Source organism: Haliaeetus albicilla, chromosome W, assembly GCF_947461875.1.
Source record: "Haliaeetus albicilla chromosome W, bHalAlb1.1, whole genome shotgun sequence".
Lineage (NCBI taxonomy): Eukaryota > Metazoa > Chordata > Aves > Accipitriformes > Accipitridae > Haliaeetus > Haliaeetus albicilla.
The window spans coordinates 31727081-31735640 of NC_091515.1; positions in this window are offsets into that span (position 1 = coordinate 31727081).

Consider the following 8560-nt stretch of genomic DNA (forward strand, 5'->3'; position numbering starts at 1 on the left):
TCTGTTTTCTAAAAGTACTTTTAAATTGCCTCAGTGATACAGTACAAGGATAAACAGAAATGCTGAGATAAGCTTAGCGCTCGAGTTGTACAACAGAACACTTGTATAAAATAGATTTTAAGACTAACTTCTTTTCACTGTTGTGCTCCCTTGCAAAATGTATGTTACAATAGATAGTGTCATGTTGCAGGTTCAACATTATTTACATGTAAATAGACAAAAGGAAAACATTTGCCAGAAGTGGCAGATCTTTACTGAGAGAGAAAGCAGCTGTTATGCAACATATAGAAATTATACAGGTGTTTTGACAGACCCAGCAGTTGGGTGGCCATGAATCAATGCTAGGAAGAGACTTAGTCATCTAACATACCTAAAATGCTCACAAACATACAGGCATATCATTAGAGTATGACCCTCAGTTAAAAAGGATCAAAGATATTTAAAGAGGACCATTCTTGTAAAAATGTTGAGTTTGAGGGCAAACATATTTATTTTTTAAAATTCTGGCTCTGTATCACTTCTTAAATAAAAAATAGAAGAATATGTACATTAGATTTTGCTTATTTTCATATTAAAAAGTAAGACAGTTTGCAAAGAATTTGTGGCTTTTGTAATGTCCTTAAGCCAAAATGTGTTCTTTTTTCCTTGATAGTTTTGCTAATCTTTTTAAGAGGCCTGAAGAAAACAGAGGACTTTTTGTATAGAAAGCACTACCCTAAGCCATGAAGAACTTGATGCTTTGCTAACCAAGATAACTGTTTTCTCTTTGCAAAAGTTTTGTTTTTGAAATGTGTATTTCTAATTATATAAAATATTAAGATTCTTTTTTTAAAATCTGTGAAATTGACATGCTTGTGTATAGCTTTCTAATATATATAATAATTATGGTAATAGCAAAAATTTTTGTTATCTTAATGGAGGGGGAGTAATATTTGTGCAGTTGCACATTTAACTTTTTTCTTTCAGTTTTCTTTTACTGGGTGTATATTTTACAGATCCAAGTCATCTGTTGAAAGAGAGATCTGTAAAAAGTTAGAATTTACCCATGGTGTAACAACCCAAATAATTTTAATACAACATTTTACCAGTTGGGTGAACTGCAATTGCCTGTATATAGTGATTAGTTCTTTCATGCTGTTTTGTTCATTGTATCAGGTTAAGGGCCCTTCTGTTACTTACATCGGGTGTATCTTGGAGTTTTCCATGGGTAAAAAGACGAAGTGGCATAACTTGGCCCTTTCTCATAAATGAAGCTGGTATTCTGCCTGTTAGAACTGGATGTACAGCTCTAACGGCTGTTAGTTATGTAAGTGCAGGTGAATATTTCCAGAAGTGGTAGACAGAGTAAAAAGTGAGGGATTGGCACAAACACACCTATTATATAGATAACTCCCTTCTCTCACAGATTTAAAAATTTTAGAGAGCTTATCAATTAAAGGACCATTCAAAAGTCAATTTATCTTATACAACCGATATTGGCCATTACATCATCATGGTTTTCATGGACCTCTGTGGTCACATTATCTCACAGTGGGAATGTTGTTGAACAGCACTCCCTGTGTATTTACACCCTAACAAGATTTGCTTCAGCATATGGCATCTACATTTTCTCCTGCCTCATATTTTTCCTTTGACTAAAATAGCCTGACTTTTTGTCCCTCTTGTTTATTAGAAGAAGATGGTATATTCAATTGTTTCAGTCTAAACTTCTGTTGGAGAAAAACAGTGTTTAAGCAAAATGTTAGTGCCATAGTAAAACTAGTAATATTTATCTTTTTTCCAAGAGTCATTCCAACTCTCACTTACATACATTAACACTATGGTGAAGGATATAGCTGCAATAGCTAAATATCAACACAGAAGATTTTGTTAAGGGAAATACAGCCTCTAGTTCCCATCTATACATGCAGTTGCTGTGCACTGCTCGATGGTAGAGTCTACCTCTCTGTATTAGCAAACGATGAATAGACCACAGTGTGCATTCTGACCTATGCTTTTCCCTTATGCCCTTATATAATCCTGTCTTACAGGTATTCTCAGCCATGCAGGGGCTAGTGCATTATTTAGAAACTCTTTAAGCAGAATGCTGTGCTACTAATGCATCCATTTCTCTCATGTAGCAGTCTGCAGGGTAAAAAGATATGCGGGGGGGGTTAAGTGAAAATGGGGCCCATAATTAATTTTAAAACACAAAACAGCATTTCAGAAACACTTTCTTCTCCTTCAGAAGAACTTATATTCTCCTGAGAATTTTAAAATTTGGTCTGTCAAAAATATGCAAATATATCACAGATGTACCTTGTCATTTCAACAAAAAATACAACTTTATCAGTATTGTAGTAGAAACTTGTCAGTAGGGGTGGAGGAGTTGGTCTATTGAAATATGAAGAATATCCATATTAATAGTTCACCTTGCAATTTGCCTCAGCAACACATGAAAAAGGAATAACCCTAAACCCTACACCAGTCATCCCCCTTGTTCCTGCTACTGAGGGCAACTAACATATAGTGACAAGACACTGGGGGATAATGCATATTTGTAAACTGATCTAATGAAAAGAAGCACAACATTTATTGTGAAGTCACTTTCTGTAAACTGTAACTGTCTACCTTTCTCTATTCCCTTGTGTACCTTACCATTTATTTTATTTGCAAAGGTAGTTTGAGTTTATTATGCGATTCCTTTGTATTTAAGGAATTTGGGGCAGAGACCTGAAAGAGTATTAATATTTACTTGAACTTAATCCATGCTATATAATGATTTAGGCAACATGCTTAATTGCAAGTTCAAACACTTGAAGTGTCATTCTAGACATCTTCAAATATTATTATAAGTAAGTTAACCTCTTGTCGTGGTTTAACCCCAGCCAGCAACTAAGCACCATGCAGCCGCTCACTCACGCCCCCCCCACCCAGTGGGATGGGGGAGAAAATCGGGAAAAGAAGTAAAACTCGTGGGTTGAGATAAGAATAGTTTAATACAACAGAAAAGAAGAAACTAATAATGATAATGATAACACTAATAAAATGACAACAGTAATAATAGAAGGATTGGAATGTACAAATGATGCACAGTGCAATTGCTCACCACCCGCCGAATGACACCCAGCTAGTCCCCGAGCGGTGATTCCCCGCCCCCCCTCCCCAGTTCCTAAACTAGATGGGACGTCACATGGTATGGAATACCCTGTTGGCCAGTTTGGGTTAGCTGCCCTGGCTCTGTCCTGTGCCAACTTCTTGTGCCCCTCCAGCTTTCTTGCTGGCTGGGCATGAGAAGCTGAAAAATCCTTGACTATAGACTAAACACTACTGAGCAACAACTGAAAACATCAGTGTTATCAACATTCTTTGCATACTGAACTCACATCATAGCACTGTACCAGCTACTAGGAAGACAGTTAACTCTATCCCAGCTGAAACCAGGACAGTATCCACCCCTTATTCTATATGACTGACATCATGCTCAGTTCCCATACCTTTAGTTACATCCTGGTCAATAATCATCACCTTTTCCATCCCTTTGAGACATATGAACAATGATATATATATATATATATATATATATGTATACACACACAGAGATATCATTCCTTTAGTTCACAGGTTATGTTCATAAAACATTTGTTGAGTTCATTTAGTTCCCAACTCTGGGCTCCATCTGTCATACCAGTCTGTCTGGGCAGGAGGGATGGTGCAAAGTCCTCTCAGTCGGTACAGCAGAACTGGGCTTCAGTGCGCTGTGACGAGCAGGTGACATTGGATACAGCAGGAGGATGGTGTGCACCGTTGGATTGTTGCATGCTGGAGTCAGTTCTGGTTCCATCACTACTGCGCTTTGCTCAGTTTTATCACAGTTCTTTCTTGCTTGATCTAAGTGATTCTTACTGTAGTACTATGGATATAGCATATAACAATTACAGCAATGATAACATACAGTGGCAGGGTTATATAGCAACTAACATCATACAGCTTAATTCTGGCTATTTTCACTTAAAAATCAAATCCCCTTGAGGCACACATCGGACTTCTCCATCTTTTCGCATCACCTACCAAGTGCACCCAGGCCCTTGAGCAAAAGCAATCCCACGAATGGGTTTACCTTTGCCTGAGGCAGGAGTAACCCAGACTGTCTTCCCTAACATATTTTTCATGTGCACTACAGGGACTTTATCCCCTTCTACAGTATGTAAAAATTCTGACTGGGCAGGGCCACTCCAATTGGCAGATCCTCTGGTGTTGACTAACCAGGTGGCTTTTGCTAAATGTGTATCCCAATGTTTGAAGGTTCCACGCCCTATTGCTCTCAATGTAGTCTTTAACAGTCCATTGTATCGTTCAATTTTCCCAGAGGCGGGTGCATGATAGGGGCTATGGTACACCCACTCAATGCCATGCTCTTTGGCCCAGGTGTCTATGAGGTGGTTTCGGTAATGAGTCCTGTTGTCTGACTCAATTCTTTCTGGGGTGCCATGTTGCCACTAGACCTGCTTTTCAAGGCCCAGGATTGTTGAGGATTTCTTGGCTGGGCGAGGGCATGTGAGCAATCCAGCCGTTAGGTGGGAACGAAGCATAAGTTTACAAAACGCTGGAGCAGACAAGGACACTGTGTCCTTGTACGCTGGGAAAAAGGAAGATAAGAAGAGCCTGACAAACAACTCCTGGATGCCGAAGAATGAGATAAGTGATTGCTGCACACCTCGTGAAGAAGCTTGCACAGCCAATAGAGGATAAGATAGTGTGGCGTGAAACGGGGTATTGTACCAATTAGAGTATTGTATAAGGCGCGTGCACAAGCGCATAAGGTACATAACTGTGCTAAAAGTTGTAGTAAATGGGCTTCACTTGATCACATTGGTCTGTGTATGATGTCCCCTGTGGATCCTCCGCAACACAGTATAGTGTTCCGGGCAGTGGCATGGGGTACAGAATATGTTTCCAGCCATCCGGTGGTTGCTTCCACCATTGTAAGCACATAGCGCTTGCCTTGGCGAGTTTGTGGGAGTGTGATATAGTCAATCTGCCAGGCTTCCCCATATTTATATTTCAGCCATCGCCCTCCATACCACAGGGGCTTCAACTGCTTGGCTTGCTTAATTGCAGCACATGTTTCACATTCGTGGATAACCTGTGCGATAGTGTCCATGGTCAAGTCCACCCCTCGATCACAAGCCCATCTATATGTTGCATCTCTTCCCTGATGGCCTGAAGTATCATGGGCCCACTGAGCCATAAATAGCTCACCCTTATGTTGCCAGTCCAGGTCCACCTGGGACACATCAATCTTGGCAGCCTGATCCACCTGCTGGTTGTTTTCATGTTCTTCAGTGGCCTGACTCTTGGGTATGTGAGCATCTACATGACATACTTTTACAACCAGATTCTCTAGCCGGGACGCAATATCTTGCCACAGAGTGGCAGCCCAAATGGGTTTACCTCTGCGCTGCCAGTTGCTCTGCTTCCATTGCTGTAACCACCCCCACAGGGCATTTGCGACCATCCATGAGTCAGTACAGAGATAGAGCACTGGCCACTTCTCTCTTTCAGCAATATGTCTAACGCTAGCTGGATGGCTTTCACCTCTGCAAACTGACTCGATTCACCTTCTCCTTCAGCAGTTTCTGCAACTTGTTGTGTAGGACTCCATACAGCAGCTTTCCACCTCCGATGCTTTCCCACAATGCGACAGGACCCATCAGTGAACAGGGCATATTGCCTCTCATTTTCTGGCAGTTTATTATACAGCGGGGCCTCTTCAGCCCGTGTCACCTCCTCCTCTGGCGATATTCCGAAATCTTTGCCTTCTGGCCAGTCCGTGATCACTTCTAAAATTCCTGGGCAACTGGGGTTTCCTATGCAAGCCCGTTGTGTGATCAGCGCAATCCACTTACTCCATGTGGCATCAGTTGCATGATGTGTAGAGGAGACCCTCCCTTTGAACATCCAGCCCAGCACTGGCAGTCGGGGTGCTAAGAGGAGCTGTGCTTCAGTACCAACCACTTCTGAGGCATCTCGAACTCCTTTATATGCTGCCAATATCTCTTTTTCAGTTGGAGTATAGCGAGCCTCAGATCCTCGATATCCCCGACTCCAGAACCCCAGGGGTCAGCCTCGGGTCTCTCCAGGTGCTTTCTACCAAAGGCTCCAGGTAGGGCCATTCTCCCCAGCTGCAGTGTAGAGCACATTTTTAACATCTTGTCCTGTCCAGACTGGTCCAAGGGCTACTGCATGAACAATCTCCTGTTTAATTTGTTCAAAGGCTTGTTGTTGCTCAGGGCCCCATTTAAAATCATTCTTCTTCCGGGTCACTTGATAGAGAGGGCTTACAATCAGACTGTAATTTGGAATATGCTTTCTCCAAAACCCCACAGCACCTAAGAAGGCCTGTTTGTCCTTTTTGTTAGTTGGGGGAGACATAGCTGCTATTTTGTTGATCACATCCATGGGGATCTGACGATGTCCATCTTGCCATTTTATTCCTAGAAACTGGATCTCCTGTGCAGGTCCCTTGACCTTACTTTCTTTTATGGCAAAACCAGCTTTCAGAAGGATTTGGATTATTTTCTTCCCTTTCTCAAAGACTTCTTCCGCCATGTTGCCCCATACGATGATGTCATCAATGTATTGCAGGTGTTCCGGAGCTTCACCCTTTTCCAGTGCAGTCTGGATTAGTCCATGGCAAATGGTGGGGCTGTGCTTCCACCCCTGGGGCAGTCGATTCCAACTGTACTGGACACCCCTCCAAGTAAAAGCAAACTGTGGATGACACTCTGCTGCCAAAGGGATTGAGAAAAACGCATTAGCAATGTCCATTGTGGCATACCACTTGGCTGCCTTTGACTCTAGTTCGTATTGAAGTTCTAGCATATCCGGAACAGCAGCACTCAGCGGTGGCGTAACTTCATTCAGGCCACGATAGTCAACTGTTAGTCTCCACTCCCCATTAGACTTTTGCACTGACCATATGGGACTATTAAAGGATGAGCGAGTTTTGCTGATCACTCCTTGGCTCTCCAGTTGGCGAATCAACTTGTGGATGGGAATCAGGGAGTCTCGGTTGGTGCGATATTGCCGCCGGTGCACCGTCATGGTAGCAATTGGCACTTGTTGTTCTTCAACCCTCAGCAACCCCACAACCGAAGGGTCTTGAGAGAGACCAGGCAGGGTAGACAGCTGTTCAGTGCCCTCCGTCTCCAAGGCAGCTATACCAAAAGCCCATCGATAACCCTTCGGGTCCTTAAAATACCCCCTCCTGAGATAGTCTATGCCAAGGATGCATGGAGCCTCTGGACCAGTCACAATGGGGTGTTTCTGCCATTCATTCCCAGTTAGGCTTGCTTCATCTTCCAATACAGTTAAATCTTGGGATCCCCCTGTCACACCAGAAATACAGATGGGTTCTGCCCCTTTATAACTTGATGGCATTAGGGTGCACTGTGCACTGGTGTCCACTAGAGCCTTATACTCCTGTGGGTCTGATGTGCCAGGCCATCGAATCCACACAGTCCAATAGACCCGGTTATTCCTTTCCTCCACCTGGCTGGAGGCAGGGCCCCTCTAATTCTGGTCAGAATATCCAGTATTCACTTCTCGTAAAATTGGCTCAGAATTCCCTTCAAGAGGATCGGAAATAAAATCAGCCCTTCTGCTCTGTTTGGAAACTGGAGCGGCATTTTTCCTGGTAGAATCCCCTTTTGTGGTGGTTTTGGCAACGGGCACTGTGGTCCCTCCAGCCCCAGCGACGAGCACTGCTGCTACCCAAACCTCGGCGACAGACGCTGCGGTTATCCAAAACCCGGTGAGCGATACTGCAACTGAACCAGCGGACCAACCTGCACCAGTATCAGTTGCCCCCGTACAGAAAAAGAAATATACAAAAAAATCAGTTCACTTAGCAAAGGATGAAGGTGAACAACGGTCATCACGGGAACAGGAGGAAGAGGTAGAACCAGAGGTAATCACCCGGTTCCTATCCTTGAGCGAGCTGCGGGATATGCGAAAAGATTTTGGCCGCCGTATAGGTGAGCATATTATCACCTGGCTCCTCCGATGCTGGGACAATGGGGCTAATAGCTTGGAATTAGAAGGTAGGGAAGCCAAGCAGCTGGATCGCTTGCCAGGGAAGGTGGCATTGACAAGGCAATTGGAAGAGGGACACAAGCCATCAGCCTCTGGAGGCAACTCCTGTCAAGTGTGAAGGAAAGGTACCCCTTTCAGGAAGATGTTATATGTCAATCAAGCAAGTGGACCACCATGGAAAGAGGTATCCAATATCTGAGGGAATTAGCTGTGCTAGAGACGATTCATCATGACCCGGACAACCCACAATTACCCAAAGATCCAGACGAAGTCCAATGCACACGACCCATGTGGCGGAAGCTTGTATGGAGCGCACCATCGTCCTATGCCAACGCATTGGCAATAATGACCTGGAAAGACGAAGAGGCACCGAGAGTGGATGAAGTGGCTCGCCAACTCCAGCAATATGAAGAAAATCTCTCCTCCTCCCTACAAGCCTGCATTTCAGCTGTGGAGAAGCTGTCCGAGGATTTCCAGCAATTCA